Source organism: Lissotriton vulgaris, chromosome 3_2 (assembly GCF_964263255.1).
Source record: "Lissotriton vulgaris chromosome 3_2, aLisVul1.2, whole genome shotgun sequence".
NCBI classification, from domain to species: domain Eukaryota; kingdom Metazoa; phylum Chordata; class Amphibia; order Caudata; family Salamandridae; genus Lissotriton; species Lissotriton vulgaris.
The window spans coordinates 187,826,294-187,842,993 of record NC_141690.1 but is presented as its reverse complement, the minus strand read 5'-3'; positions in this window follow the sequence as shown (position 1 = coordinate 187,842,993).

The following is a 16,700-nucleotide window of genomic DNA, read 5'->3' as shown; positions in this document are numbered from 1 at the left end:
GTCATTTACATTGGCAATAGCTTAATCGTTAAATAAATGGCATTATCATTTATAATGCTAATAGCTTAATCGCTCGCAAATGCATGACCGATTGCATTTACACCCACACAGAGCCACACACACAAAGCCACCCACACACACATACAGAGCCACCCACACAGAGCCAAACACACACAAAGCCACACACACACACAGAGCCACACACAGAGCCACACACACACACACACACGGCCAGACACACACACAGAGCCCCACACACACACTGAGCCCCACACACACACAGAGTCCCACACACACACACAGAGCCCCACACACACACAGAGCCCCACACACACACAGAGCCCCACACACACACCCAGAGCCACACACACACCCAGAGCCACATACACACCCAGAGTCACATACACACCCAGAGTCACATACACACCCAAAGCCACATACACACACAGAGCCACATACACACACAGAGCCATATACACACACAGGAGAGCAAGCACAGCGAGGGGGCAGGAGAGCAAGCACAGCGAGGGGGCAGGAGAGCAAGCACGGCGAGGGGGCAGGGAAGCAAGCACAGCCAGGGGGCAGGGAAGCAAGCACAGCCAGGGGGCAGGGAAGCAAGCACAGCCAGGGGGCAGGGAAGCAAGCACAGCCAGGGGGCAGGGGAGCAAGCACAGCCAGGGGTCAGGGAAGCAAGCACAGCGAGGGGGCAGGAGAACCAGGGGGCAGGGGAGCAAGCACAGCAAGGGAGCAGGGAAGCAAGCACAGCCAGGGAGCAGGGGAGCAAGCACAGCCAGGGGGCAGGGGAGCAAGCACAGCCAGGGGCCAGGGAAGCAAACACACCCAGGGGGCAGGGAAGCAAGCTCAGCCAGGGGGCAGGGAAGCAAGCACAGCCAGGGGGCAGGGAAGCAAGCACAGCCAGGGGGCAGGGAAGCAAGCACAGCGAGGGGAGCAAGCTCAGCCAGGGGGCAGGGAAGCAAGCTCAGCCAGGGGGCAGGGAAGCAAGCACAGCCAGGGGGCAGGGAAGCAAGCACAGCAAGGGGGCAGGGAAGCAAGCACAGCCAGGGGACAGGGAAGCAAGCACGGCCAGGGGGCAGGGAAGCTAAAACAAAAATCAGTAAGTAGTTGAAGACTCATCTCTTCATACACTTTTAGTGTGCTTCCCTGGTGGTATTCAGCTTTAACCCCTTTGCTGCGGTGGCTATTCCGCCGCAGCGCTAGTGGGGAGGGGGGCCGCGTGGCGCTCCCGTACTCGTGACGGAACCGCTCTGTCACAAGCCTCAGGCCTGCTGTGCTTGTGACCCCCTTTTCTGAATCGTTTTTGGCCACTATAGGTGTGGCAGGGTATACTCAGACATGAGTCCCTTTCTCACTGCACCATCAGGATTCAAGCAAGCCGGGCCGAAGACGGCTGAAATGCCAGAAACCGGTCCCCGGTAGCTTGTCTCCTTTCTGGTGAAGAATTGGCTTGGTAGTTTAGTCTGCCCTGTTCCCATGATGCACTGGGCCAGGGACAGACTGATTTGCATATAGCCAGGTTCTGAGCTGGGATGGTGCAGTGAGATAAATAACGGTGATGGATCAAGCCCTGATCTTTGGACTGGGTAAGAGTGGTCTGCTTAATTCAGACACTCTGTTCATCACCACCCCCTTTTCTGAATCGTGATTGTGATGGAGCGGTTCCGTCACGGCCACGCCCGCTCAATGGAACGTGCCAAGCAGGCACAATATCAGCGCCACGCAGGCGCGATATCAGCGCCGCGCAGGCACGCCGAGCGGGTCGTGACGGAACCGCTCCTTCACCAGCACAGCGCGACCGAGGCTGGTGACGGAGCGGTTCCGTCACCAGCGCCGAAGGGGTTAGAAAAACCCTCTTGTATCATTGGATTACCGGATTCAGATGATTATCAGTTTACCAACTTCTTACAATCTCCAACTCCATTAAAATGTTGTGAAGGAGCCTCCGGGCTAAACAAAAACAACTTCAAGCTATGTTTAGACCTGGGTTTTACTCGGTCTCAAATTAAGCAAAGCCTCTTTTGTCTGGTACATATCAATTGTTCTTTTTCGCAAACAAACATTCAATAGATGATTTCATCCAAATCAAAGTACATTTTCTATTCAGAAGAGTCAAAAACTGGCCAGAGAGGTGGAACAATAACATAACAAAATTGTAGGAAACATTCACTTTGAATCTGTGCTGTGTTCCCATATATATGAAAAGCAAAAGCATCAAGGGGTGGTAAGGACACTACATAGCACATCCTCACACCCTTCGAATCCTCACACCCTTCGAAGCCAAGGTTTAAGGGATCTGCTGGAATCCAAGTTGTTTCAGTGACACCCGCTTCTCGCCTTTTCACTTCAGCCTACCCACCCCCTTTGTTTGTCATGGGATGGCCCGAAGGTTCCTCTCCAGTGATAGATCCTACGATGAACCCCATCCACCACTAATGACGACCCCGCTGAGGAAGGATAGGCTACATTTTGTGGAGCAATTGTACTTCCTCTAACAGTCTCAACTCCAGAAGCTACACAAAGTATGGGTAAAGTGAAATAAACCTTTGAAGGGGTGGCAAAGGCAATATTTCAAAACAGACCAGGTGAGGGGGGAAAGAGAACCACTCAACCCATCAAGTGTTTGTGCTCGTGCTGGCAGACAATCTCCATTCTACCAACCTTGGGCTGCAATAAGAGGAAACCTGAAGGATTACTCACGCTTTCCGAGCCCTGGTGGCAAGGTGACATGGGATCCCCAAAAGGATTTACACCCCTGAAGGTAGACATACAATAACAGTCTTCACAGCCGTCTCCGAGATGAGGTAAGGTTTGAGGCATGTGGGTAGTGATTTGAAAGGATGGAGTAGATTGTGCAAACACTGGTGATAGAGGGTACTGCATGCAGATTAGCCAGTTCATTCTAAAATAGCAAAGACGAGCTGGTCTATAATATTCACTGATGAAATTGGAAGGGCCACTGGTGAAAGTTACTGGGCCACTGAGCATTAGTAAAACTGAACGGACACAGCACACTGGTAAAATGGGCAAAGTCGCTGTGCACTGGAAGAATTCCAGGGGCCATTTTGATGGACATGCCAAGTTTGAGCACCGGTCGGTTTAAAGTCTGTTTATTACATAAAGATGTAACCGGTGGCATAAACAGGCATGCACTGGTTAAACTGAAACAGGTTACGTTTGAGCGTGTAACTGCGCCTAAAATGGTGAAACTGGGAGATGGGGATAAAGAGCACGAACTGATGAAACGGAATGTTGCACACAATAGTCAAACTTGGGTTGAGCTACAACAGGCTCTGGTGATTCGAAGAAAAACAGAACACTGGTGATAAAGAGTACAGCGGTTTTGCTTGCTTGTTTTAACCTTACACGGCACACACAGCCGTGTACAACGTAGTGAAGTCAGATACAGGAAAAACATTGGAGACAGTGGGAAAAGTAGGTAGAACAACATGAAAATGACAGTTAAGAAACACAGAATCGCTGGTTCTAACACATTCATTCTGCTCTACTACAGACATCAGACACACCACTGATGATATTACCTTATTTGAGCAATTAGCAATTTCTAAAGCGCAATACAATACTGCAAATAACACACAGCACAAGCCAAGAGCAGCTGCAAGCTGTAACGGGAAAGAGGCGAAGAACAGGAGAAGAAGATAGCCATGGACCTTTTCCCAGCAAGTCCTTCAGCTTCGCATCCTTGAGTGTGGTGCTGTTTAGCTGGTTACTGGACATACTCCCCTGCTCTGGGGAGGGGTGTGCGCGCCCATGAGCCCCATCAGCCTCGGCCAGCCGGGGGTCTGGCCTCAGGCGGGCGGCTGGCGGCGGGCTGCAGGCAAGCGGGAAAAAATGAAGTGTGGGGAGGAGGCAAGACAATCCCGGCCAAACGTTCTCCTCGGCTCCGACCCATCCTGGCGACCACTCTAGATTACTGCGTTAAACAAAAAGATTAAAGCGTTAACAAAGCTCCCAGACCCTGTGAAACGCGCCGCGCAGCGCTGACGCCTGCCCTCCCGCGCCAGATGCGCTTGACACTCGAGGATGCCTCTTAATTCTCGCTTCTCTCACTTAAGCCCGCTGACCCTCCGATGGAGCACAGACTGTTTACCATCGGACCGTTTGGCTCCTTCTGTCCTTCCAAATGTGTCTGTTTTTGTTTTTCTAAAAGCACTCCATAATGCATGAGTGTCCCCCTTTCTCTGTGTTTTGCCGCTTCCCCGCTGTAAACAAGAAAAAAATCAAAACTTACCTGGAGTGGCAGTGGGGCTGTTCCTGACAACAACAACAACAAAAAAATGGCTGCTGCAAAGCTCCGAAATTTTCGGAATCGGGGGCGTGTTTTGTGCTGAGTGATGGATGATGTCACAGATAGAAAGAACGCAAAAAACACGCCCCCGAATCCGAAAGAGACGCGGCTTGAACGCCCCTCTCCTCCAATGGCTGGCCAGCATTTACTAGACCAGCCAATGGAGAAGAGGGGCGGGTTCCAAGCCCCCTCTAAGAAACATTAAATCTTCGGGCTCCACCCACACTGCTTACGCAGTGCGTCGCAGTCCTCGACCTAATAAATCACAAATGGAAAAAGCAGGAACTTGCAAAATAAATGGTCAGGGAGTGTCTGGTGCTGCTGGTTTAAAGAGGTATGAGGTGAATTGAAGACTAAAGTACCATTTAATAGTACCAACAGCAGGCTTCTGGGCAGAGCTTTGGGCACCTGGACTCATTCTTTTACAATTTGAGTGTTGGTTGTAATTAATTGCAACTAGCAGTGAAGTGCTGCACCCCCACTTATTCTCTCTAACACCTCTCTCCTTCCCACGATAGCCGAGTTTCCGTTTCTACTGTTCTCAATGCTATTTGGAGAAGGACAGGATTAGGTACAGGTGTAGATTATTCAAAGCAGTCTCACTTATTAGTGCAACAACTCATGTCTTTTTCATAATTTTTTTATTACATGTTAAGAGATACATATGTAAAGAAATAGCATAACAGGCTTCACATCATGTAGGCACCGCTAATTGGGGTGACATCAATAATAATAATAATAATCCATATTTGTAATGTGCAAACATATCACCCCTTAAGGTTTCAAGACGGGGGGCCGTCGGGGGGATTAAGTGAGCTGTTGCCCAGAGTCACATGATGCTGAGCTGAGCTGCTGCCGGCATTCAAACCGTTAGCCCAGCGCTCCGGAGTCAGTCACTCTGGCCGCTGCACCACACCTCTACCACTCCATTGGATTTTGTGCTGAGTATTCAAGAGGAACTAGAAAAGAAGTTTTTGATGCCACATAAACATTTCCAATATTATAAAACATGTACATAACACTTGACCCACACCCACCAAAATCCCATAAATGAGTGGTGGGTAGGTCTTGTCATATCAATATCCATAGGATCGTTTGGGGTATTACTGGTGAGAACATTCATGGCACAAAACATGTCCTTCTAAATAAGGGGGGTCACTGCAGCACTCACCAGGGTTGCCACATTTCTCATCTGCGAGGAAGGAAAGACTTTCCCAGCCTGTCTGCCGCCGCCGCACTCTCTGACACCGAGTGCCGCCGCAGAGCAGAGACCAGGACTCGGGGACTCAGGGACCACATCCCCCAGCATCCATAGCGGCCAGAAGCTGCGCACCGCGATTTGGCGCCAGGCGGCGCATAAACAGTGGCATCACCCCCCGCGACGCGGGAGCTGTCCGGGAGAAGCCCGGGACAAGGGCGGGACAGTCCAAGACAGTCACAGACAGGAAGAGGCAGGGCTGGGCCACACTCCTTGTCTTTTTGTACCGGACTACTAGGATCTTGAAGACTTCTCCTCTGGTAAAGTGTTTCCTTGGTCTTTTGTTCATAGTCAACCTAGTGGTGCCACTTATATCCCAGCCGCTTTACATCCTTGGGAATTGTCGCCTGTTTTTACAATGCCTAACGGAGCAAAGGAAACATTCACACCGGGTTCAGGTCCTCTTGATAACTATTTGGTGAAAATGGTAAACAAAATAAACAGTGACCGAAGGGCCTCTCTGGGAAGGGATAGTCCCTCAAAAATTACTCAAGCTCTTTTGACTCCCGAAGAGAGTCCACCGGAACACGTTACCTGTGATCCGGCCTCTATAGCTGTCTCCACGGTCACAGCCCAGGTCCACATGGATTCCTCAGCATCAGACATACATATAGTGAGTGAAAATAACGATGAAGCCACCCCTGCTGCTAGACCAGTTAGAAACTGCTGCAGGAAGCAACAAAGCAAAAGGGGGGGAAGCATTCTAAAAAAAGGGTTGACATCACTGAACAAGTACAGGTCAATCTAGATGAGCCTTCTAACGCATGGGTTGACAGTGATGTTGTAAATAATTTATTACATTCTGAACAATTTTCCCAACTACTTTGCTCCTTGGAAGTCATGTTTGAAGCCAAACTAGAACAGTTTGTGCAACCTTCAGTTCGGAAACTTGACAGTGTGGCCGCCGAAGTTAAGAGGCTGGGAGGATTACTAGCAAAACATCTACAATCGGCCGATAGTAATAAACAGGGGGAGATGGCTATAGCAGTGCCAGCGCAGGAAGCTAGAGTAGCGCAGGTAGCTAGAGCAGAAAATCAACTAAAATCAACTCACCCCCTAAATATTATCAATCCAGCTATACCAGTTACACCAGCGCCCACCTCCGCACTAAGTGCAGCTATTCCAGTTACAACAGGGTCTGATTCAGTACTCAAAAGTTATGGGGAAAGGAGAAGTAGACCTACAAATTTACCCTCAGCCTGTACCCCCTATGTTGTGATTCTAACAAATGTACCGCCTCAGGATAGTTCTTCAGCCCAAACGCATAAGGAATCGCACGACTCCCTTAAGTACAAAACTGTTTCCTGGTTAAACAGGAATTGTGGATTCCCGACAAAATTTGCCCCTGATATTCTAAGTACCAGACGAGCAAACTGGATTGGGCCCTCTAGAAAATCCTGTAAAGGAGATTGTATAATAATCAATTTTAGACACCCACAACACGTGGCTACCGTCTTGCTGAGGGCAGCTTCTTTGGCGCACGATGAAAATAGTATTCGGGTGCGTCCCCTCGGTTTCTTTTATAACCATCCCCCCAGAGGGCCCCCACATAGCACAAGATTGAGACCCTACACCCCCGTGACGGCAGAGACGCCGTTTTTCCAACAGGGATCAGGAGGAGAAAATTACTTCAATTATGGGCCTAATATTCCCACACAAAACAGATTTGAAGTATTTTCCTCTCTGGATATGTGTGATTGACGAGAGGCTAGCGAGGGAACTGGGGAAGAGTTTTGCACCGGTTTTGTACCTCAGGAGTTAGTCCCACCATTTATGAATCCTAGTGCTAGTAACCGCACACAAGTAATCCACGGTAATCCTAAGGGGTCAATGATTAAGATGTTAACCTGGAATGTAGCGGGTCTAGGATCCAAGAGAGATAATACCGAGTGGCTAAGTTTCTTAAAACAATATGACATTATGGCTTTCCAGGAGACTTGGGATATAGAATGTGACTTCTGGATGGATGGTTTCACGTCATATTTTGTTCCAGCTTTAAGATCAGTGGCCGGGAGAGATATAGGGGGTTTGGTGGTTTTGGTTTCTGTGAACTTAAGAGGGTCAGTTAGCAGGATAAATTGTTCATCTAATAATTTTCTTATCCTGGAATTTAAACTTACTAATAATACGAAATTAATCCTGGTGAATTGTTATAACTCCCAGCAAGGGGACTTTCCGAATGCAAATTTGTTATGGATATCGAATTTTTTAAACACATACACTTTAAAGCAAACCACTTTCTGCCAATATATTTTGTTAGGCGATTTTAATGTGCACTTATGTAGTCATAATTGTTTGTTAACTGACATTGATGGGCCAGATTTCACATCCCCGCAACACTTTGAGCATTCAAGTAAAGGGGAAGCACTGGAGAAACTTTTATCTAATAATGATTTGTACGAACCAGGCTTCTTCGATCATAGCTCCTGTGTTCCCACATTTACAGGCAGAGGGAGTGACACAATAATTGACTACATATTCCTGTCCCCTGGCCTTTTAAAATATGTAGTTTTTTATAATGCTATACCGTCAACTTTTAGCGACCATAATCCAGTGGTAATTGAAATGATAGATGGATTCTCTTTTTTAAACACATCTACCCCTCCCATGGCGGTGGTTGAAGTGAAAGCAAAAGATCAGGGGAGGAGGCTAAACTGGAGCAAGGTAATCCCAGACGAGTTTTTTAACACCATTACATTAAAGGCGGCTCTAGATTTAGAAATCTGTGGAGACCAACATTCTACGGGGGAGCAAGTAATATCCTCGTATGAAGTTATCTGCTCCAAAGTGGCTAAAGAACTTACCATTAAAAACAGACCAGTCACTAATAGTTTAGCCATGGGTTGGTTTGATCATAAATGCACCAAATCCCATAATCTCCTCAAAAAAGCTCTCCAGGATCGCCCCAGGAATAAAGTTCTGGTGGTACAGCTTAGACGAGAATATAAAAAAATAGTGCAGGAAAGGAAAAATGAAATTAAACATAATGCCTGGCTTGAATTTATGGATAAAGCTACATTAAAAGATAGTGCAAAATTTTGGTCTATCATTAATACGCCCCTTTTTTCTAATATTAAAAATAACGTGCTGGAAACTAACATTTGGGAAGAGGATTGGCTGAGCCATTTTGAAAAGATCAATGGCAGCCACCTTGAACTAGAAATTTTTGTGGGTCAAGCCTCAGAGCCCCCCGCCATGCCAGTTAGGTTCCATATAGGGGAGGTTATAAAAGCAATTGAAGATTCTGCAGGGAGGAAGGCTCCAGGACCAGATGGAGTCCCTGCGGATATGTACAAGGCCAATCCATTGTATTGGGCCAACATCCTGACAAATGTTTTTAATACCTCGGCTAGTGTAGGATTCCCTAAATCTTGGTCCCGGTCGACTATTATCCCGGTCTTCAAGAAAGGCCAAAGGGCAGACCCTAGATGTTATAGGCCCATATCCTTGCTGGACTCCTCTATAAAAATTCTAGGGAAGGTTATCCTAGCAAGAATAACAGGGTGGGCCTCCGACAATAACATACTGTCAGATGCCCAATATGGCTTTAGAGCGGGGAGGAGTACGGAGGACCAATGTCTGAACCTCCATCAAATAATAGCCAAATACACCAAAGCAGCCAGGGGCTCCATTTACTTGGGTTTTATGGATTTGTCCACAGCTTTTGACCTAGTTAATAGGTCAAAGCTGTGGACAATGCTCCTGGATTTGGGACTTGATCGGTCCCTCGTGTACTTCTTGGCTGAGCTCCACAAAGATCTGAATGCCTCCATCAAGATGACGACCGAGGGGAAATGTACGTCCAGCTTTAAGTCCAGTAGAGGGGTACGACAAGGATGCATATTAGCCCCTATGCTGTTTACATTATACATAAACGGCCTGGAACAAATTCTGTTGGCAGCAATCCGGATATTCCACGTATGGGAGGTACCCCGATTCCGGTGCTCCTATACGCGGATGACGCTGTCCTTTTGGCCAGGACCCCTCTAGGTTTGCAAAGACTGCTGGATTCGTTTGGGGACTTCATGAAAAGCCTGGACCTGGTGGTAAACAACGGCAAATCACATGTTATGTCGCTGGGGCCTGCAAAAAATAAAGTTAAGACCTTCTTTTGCGGTGGTGAAGAAATTTCAAGAGTGAAGGTATTTACCTACCTGGGAGTAGTATTCGACGATAAAAGTTCTTGGTCCCCCCAGCTTTTACTAAAGGCAAACTCTGCGAGAAATTCTTCAGCGGCAGTACTAGGTTTTGCCAAAAGGTTGGGAGGGAAGCCGGTAGAGGCAATAGTAACCATTTACAAAGCCAAGACCATTTCTATTGTAAGGTACGGGGCGTCAATTTGGGGTTACATTAAAAACGACATGATCCAAACGGAAGAAAATAAATTCCTTTGTTCTCTTCTTGGCCTTCCAAATTCAACCGCTTCCTACTCAGTTCATCTGGAACTTGGGATTGGTTACATAGCAGATATAATTAAAATAGCCCCAATACTGCTATGGATTAAAATCTGGATAAATTCGAACCTCTCCCTAAATCATAAAATCTTAAAGGATTGCATTAGGTTAGACAATAGGAACAACATTCAGTGGTTGTCTAACATAGAAATGTTAGCTGCATATATGGGGAGACCAGACATTTTTTCTAATCCAGAATCCCTATGTAAGGCTGATCTTGAGTGGGTAAAAACTAACTTCATCAAGTTAAGAGAGGCCGAGCGGGAGGGAGCAGAACTCTGTAAATCCTCTGTCAGGGGTCATGTTTTGGTAACCCTGTCCCCAGCAATGCCACTATACCTGACAACAGTAACCAATCCTTTCTATAGATGGCTGTTGAAAAAATTACGGTTTAACCAAATACATATGCTTCTATGGGACGTGGAGGGTTGGAGTAGACCTGAAGATGTTCCCCCCTGTAAGTGTGACGACTTTTCACCTCAAGACACCACGCACTTTATGTTTTTCTGCACACTATATAAACATGCCAGCAAAAGGTTTATCATTCCATTGTTAAAAAGTATGAACTTTATTCAGGGCAAGCCAGCCTTAATGTTTTTACAATTGGTAGAATCTCCATTAATTATGTTCTGTGTTGCCAGCTTTCTTGCTGCGTCTGTTAGAGAGAAGAGGGTCAGACAAAAAACTGTACAAGAGACTGATCCCCTCAATTAACAGACAATGAATTTGTATTAATTGCTTAGGTGGCTATGGTCGATTATGAATTTTTACTGTTAATGAATAGTTTTATCTGTATAATAGTTATTTTTAAGATTTTTAATATTATGTACATGTATAGCATACTTTTATGATTTTAATTAATCGAATAAAGTGGATTTGACTTGACTTGACTTGACTTATCTTTTGTATCCTTGGTTAACAAGTATTAAAGGGTGAGGAGGCCTTTCAGGCTAAGCCATACCTGCTCTTGGTTGCATAGCAGTTCAGGTTGTATGGCGGGCGCAGAGCGTGTTCCCACCTTTTAGGCGCTGATTCTTTATTCCTGGTTCCACTGCTGCAGCCTTGTCCTGGTTAGGGATTGTGTAGCAGACTTGCTTGCCTGGTCAATGCAGTAACACCACTATTTGACAGCAATGGCTGCCTACAGACCATTGACCAGATACAGCATAGTTTCTTAACAATGTTTCTGTGGCAGTTGTTTCCTCCAAGCCTACCATGGCTGCCCACTTCGGTGGCAATGTGGCTTTCATTTTCACTGCCAGTTGCAGCAGTACCAATTTCTCAAGCATGCAGTGGGCTGCTGAACGTGAGTGAAATCTTTGCTTTGTGGAGTTGTGGTACAGTTCACTCAGATACTGTGCAGAGAGACCGAGGAGATCCCTTTTGCATCGAAGGTCACTCTTGGCCCGCTCACTTTGTTCTTCAGTTACCTCTGGTTAATTCATATGTTCAGAACACACTGGGCCTCTCTCTTGGATAGGCTCCTCCTGCAGGACCAGGCACTAGCAGGCAGCTTTTAGGCCTATAGGCAGGTCCTTAGCTCTTTCAACAATAGGTGCAGTCTTCATGTGATGTCCTCTCACCCCTAGGAGACTGTCTGTCAGACACCAGTTCCTGTTACACAGCAACTCTTCAAAATATGCTGTGTAGCAATGGTCAAGAAGAACCTGGGACTGGAAAAAAGTGAGGTGGTTTGGATCCCACTTTTACACACATTTTCCCGACAGGGGATGTAGATCCTCTGTCTAAGGCTTCACAATCATTATGCGTTGATTCTTATTCAAATATAATTTTCAGGCAGTTCTATAGACACTACATTTGTGCAAAGCGATGGGGCTGGCTGCAGGTAGGGGTACCCAACACTGAGTTCTCAGCACTGGCTCTTATTCAACTACTGTGGAACTTTCTTTTCCGATGAGACATGGAACAATCAATCATCTAGGTACAGGAAGATTGAAACTCCTTCCAGATTGGGATAATGTAGGAAAGCAGGATCTGCTTTTATGGTTACCCCCACCTTTTGCATAGTGCTAAGCTGTTTCTGACTAGTCTGACTGGGATCCTGCTAATCAGGACCCCGTCTCTCTGATTTCTCCCTTAAATTGTTATGACAAGTACTTAGGTACATCCCAGATTGGATACTGGGTAACACTTATCAGTCCCTAGTATATGGTACTAAGGTACCCAGGGCATAGGTACCCCAGATGTCTCTCATGGGCTGAAGAATGCATTATGCCACCCATGGTAGACCATTCAAACTGTAACAACAGGCCTGCCATTGCAGCCTGTGTAAGATGGTGCTAGCATGTTTTCTATATCTAGGGTCCCTGCACTTCAAACCTATGTCACCCCTACAGCGGGCCTTTGCCATCCCGAAGGCAGGGTGCTTGGTTCTAAGTGTGAGGGTGCCCCTGCATGAGCAGGACACCCCCACAGCCTACGGAGACCATTCTCCAGGGTTGTAAGTGAAGCAGCCATATACCATATAGAGGGGCACTACTTAAATACGCGATGACCATCTCGAAATTGGCTGCAACGAATCCTATCATGTTTGGTATCTAACATGTTGGAATCATACCCCCACACCATAAACGATGTGGGAGGTATGATTCCAAGCACTGGAAGAGCCCTCTGTTCGGATTTCAGTATTTACAGTACCAGTCTTCTAGACCTGGACAGCACAACACGGCTGCTGCTGACCAGAGACACGATTCTGCCCTCCTTGCTGCTGAGCCAAGCTTGAGCAGGGAAAGGCAGAACAATAGGTATCCTGTCACTGGGAGGTATGACCACCTCCAAGGCAGGATTTAGTGTATTGGGCCTGGTGGGTGCGCTTGCCAGCACCACCAAGTCTGCATGAGGGGCACATTTGGTGCCTCCTTGCATAGTCCAGTTCAAACCAGCTCTGGGAGGCGTTGGCTCCCGCTCTGGTACGAAACTGGACAAAGGACATGGGAGTAACCTCCCCCCTATCCAAATCCTCCCCTAGGAGGGTCCCCTGAATAGCCTCAACACTTTTCTTAGGGTACTTGAGCTTACCCTTGGGTTGGTCTTTAGATTCGTTGTGGGACACGATTCAATTCAGACACCACTTTAACTTCTACTGTCTCAGCACTTTGGACTTTGCTAGACTTCGTTTGGGCTCGACTTCATCCCCCTTTCAGTCTGCTGTATCATCTGTGCCTGTGCACCATACAGGAACTTTCCAAGGCCTGTGGGTATCAAAGACACCTGAAGGAATCTCCCTTGAAGTGAAGGAGTAATTTCCCTGCATTCGCAGGCATCGCAACTAAGCTGAATGGTCTGCTGAACCTGACCTCCTACAGAAGGTTCTTCAACATAGGTGGTGGTTCTCCACAGCTCTTGAGGCCTGCCCTGCCCTCTCACCAAGTTTGAGGCCAGTATCCCTCGTGGGAGCCGCAGGAAACGAACCCCAGTGCAGCACGTCAACTTGCAGTTGCAAAGGCTTGCTGGCTTCCTTCCGCCCCAACCTCAGGCATCTCCAGTGACCATCGTCTTTGTCCACATTGCAGCATTTGCACCATGGCCTGCATCTTTTGGTGAGCTGCTCGAGGTCCTCTTACGACTCCAGTGCCTTCAGCCTGTGGGTCGTGATGAGGGTCACCTTTGTTTCTTTTGGGCTCCCCTGATTGCTCGGGCCTGCCCTTACTCCCCTGGACCTTGCTGGTCCCGACATTGCCCCTTCTTCGACTTCTACATTGCTAGCAGTTGCCAAGGCTTGTTGGTGCTCCCGCCGGACACTGACCCCTCACCTCTCGAATCTGACGTGGGACAGCTCGTGCATGGCTCCTGGTCTTCCTCAGCGTCGCCTGGTCCTCACAGCTGCAGAGTCAAGGTCACCATCAACTCTCCTGCAACTCCCGACATCGGAGGGCATTCGTCTTCTAGGTCTCCTGGTCACTCTTGAGTGCCATAGACTCTGTCCCCTCTGCTTGCAGGTACCTCTAAACTAGAATCCACTTTTGGATTCCACCGTACACTTTCTCCTTCTCCAGCAGCAGCACTTTATTGAAGTCCTCCATTGGGTTTGACTGGGGTTTCAGACACACTTCACACCTATGCACCCGGCTTCCCTGGTATAGGTAACGTGGGTACTAAGAAATCCACGGGTGGGATTTCTCTCCAACCTTCTGTCTTGCACAGGGTTTCTTCGGGGTCCACTGGGAAGGGTCCTTAATCTTTAAAATTCCAACCGCGACCTACACGTTGATTTGTCCGGAGAACGCAGTCATGTTCTCACACTGCACACGTGTCCATGGGGTTCCTAGTCACTCACCATGGGAGGTTCTTTGGGTCCCAAGCCATTCTAAGTCCTCACGACATTGTCTTGTTCCAAGTCGTGGTACTTATAGCACTTTCTTAGTAAATGGTTTGGTCTTCCCTAGGGACCACTGTGTATTTTGTGCTATTTACGTGATTTCTATGCAAAGTATTGTGTGCATTGTGTATATCTCCGGGTAGGAAATATTTGTATGTGTTAGAGACTGCTATATAATAAATACATATTTTTATAAATACCTTGAGTGGTTCTTTTTCACTTAATCTATACCTATAAGATGGCATTCGGGTAAAATAAGCTGCTTTACACTTTCAAAGGTTGTCTAAGACCTCCTAAATCACCATAAGGGTTGTCTGGACTGGTGCAGGGTGTCCACTTACATAAGTGTACATCATATACCACGCAGCTTCTCACAGATAAGTAACCAGAGGAGCTACCACCTTCGTGAAGACTATTGGAGCAGACCTGGGACTGAAAGGGATAACTTATAGGGTTTAGGTTCTTTCTTACCAGTCGTGAGGCATTAGGACGGTTCCCGGCTTCGGTTCTTGTATGTCCTGGTGTGTCCGAGATAGGGGCGTACCCTTCTGGTAGCCACGGTGCTGCCGACAATGAAAGCCCAAGCAGCCAGGGCCCTCCAGTAGGAGTCCCTAGAGGAAAACCCCATACGGAAAAAACCTCTGATGATGATGAGACTCCAGGAATGAAGGAGAAGACAAGGAGCCAGAAAACACTGGAAGACCAGGAGCCCAAAAGGAACCAGGAGAAAACTGGAAGTCAAGCTGGAGCAGAAGTAACCAGGTAACCAGGAACGCCAACGGAAGGGAGGGATCACAAAAATAAGAGTCAGGGAGCCAACAGGAGCGAGGACACACCAGCAGGAACAAGGGGTGTTGCAAAGCAAGGAAGGAAAGTATCTGATCCCTTATAAACAGAAAGACAGGAAGTGACATACAGGAACAGAAAGTGACAAAACCGGAAGCAGAGGTGTCGCCATCTTGGATAGGGAAAAGAGTGAAGTGCACTACAGAAAGATCACCATGTTAGGAAGGTAAGTAACCCTCCCCTATTGCCTTCTGGGAGCAAGGTGAAGAGGAGAGCAACAATATGGCCCTCAAGGAAGGGGGATCACCAGACGCCCACACCAGGTGAGTGTAATGTCCAAAGGTGACTCGGGAAGCGGATGGGCCGCCATGCAAGTATTGCAGCGTGCCCGAATACCAAAAGGCATTGCGGGTGCTTTCCGATATGCCGTTGAAATGGCCACAGCTGGCCGCAATGCTGTACCGCAGCGCCCCCGAAGAGGAGGGAGGGGCGCCGCTGGTTGCACCGAGGCTGTCGAAGAGGAAACAGGTAGCACCGCAGGTGGCGAGTCGGCCTGCGGTGTAACAGAACCCTGAATTGCCATTTGCAAACCTGTATGCAAAATATTAGTTACTTCTGGTGCTCTTTTGCCATAGGAACATATAGGTAAGAATCCACCAGGTCTATTGTATACCTCATCTTACAAGCCTCACCTCCTGGATTCTGTGAAAGAACTCGGCTCCCTGTTTGCTGTCACCGCAACGACTGGCCGGACCCGCTCCGCGGGTCCCGCTGCGCGGTTGACAGCCCTGTTAACAACTCATCAGCGAGCAAAGGTTTGGGCGTTTTCCTTGTCCGGCAGGGCTGCGAGCTTCCAGCGGGGGACTCCAAGGACCAGGAGCCCCCGCGTGCCCGTCACCACCTGGGCTTCTCTCCCTGCCGGCTCCGCCCCCACTCCTGCTTTAACGAGCGACCGGACACTGGACTAGTGGATTCCTCATCTTACAAGCCTCACCTCCTGGATTCTGTGAAAGAACTCGGCTCCCTGTTTGTAGTTGCCGCTGGTTCTTCTGCTGTCACCGCAACGACTGGCCGGACCCGCTCCGCGGGTCCCGCTGCGCGGTTGACAGCCCTGTTAACAACTCATCAGCGAGCAAAGGTTTGGGCGTTTTCCTTGTCCGGCAGGGCTGCGAGCTTCCAGCGGGGGACTCCAAGGACCAGGAGCCCCCGCGCGCCCGTCACCACCTGGGCTGCTCTCCCTGCCGGCTCCGCCCCCACTCCTGCTTTAACGAGCGACCGGACACTGGACTAGTGGATTCCTCATCTTACAAGCCTCACCTCCTGGATTCTGTGAAAGAACTCGGCTCCCTGTTTGTAGTTGCCGCTGGTTCTTCTGCTGTCACCGCAACGACTGGCCGGACCCGCTCCGCGGGTCCCGCTGCGCGGTTGACAGCCCTGTTAACAACTCATCAGCGAGCAAAGGTTTGGGCGTTTTCCTTGTCCGGCAGGGCTGCGAGCTTCCAGCGGGGGACTCCAAGGACCAGGAGCCCCCGCGCGCCC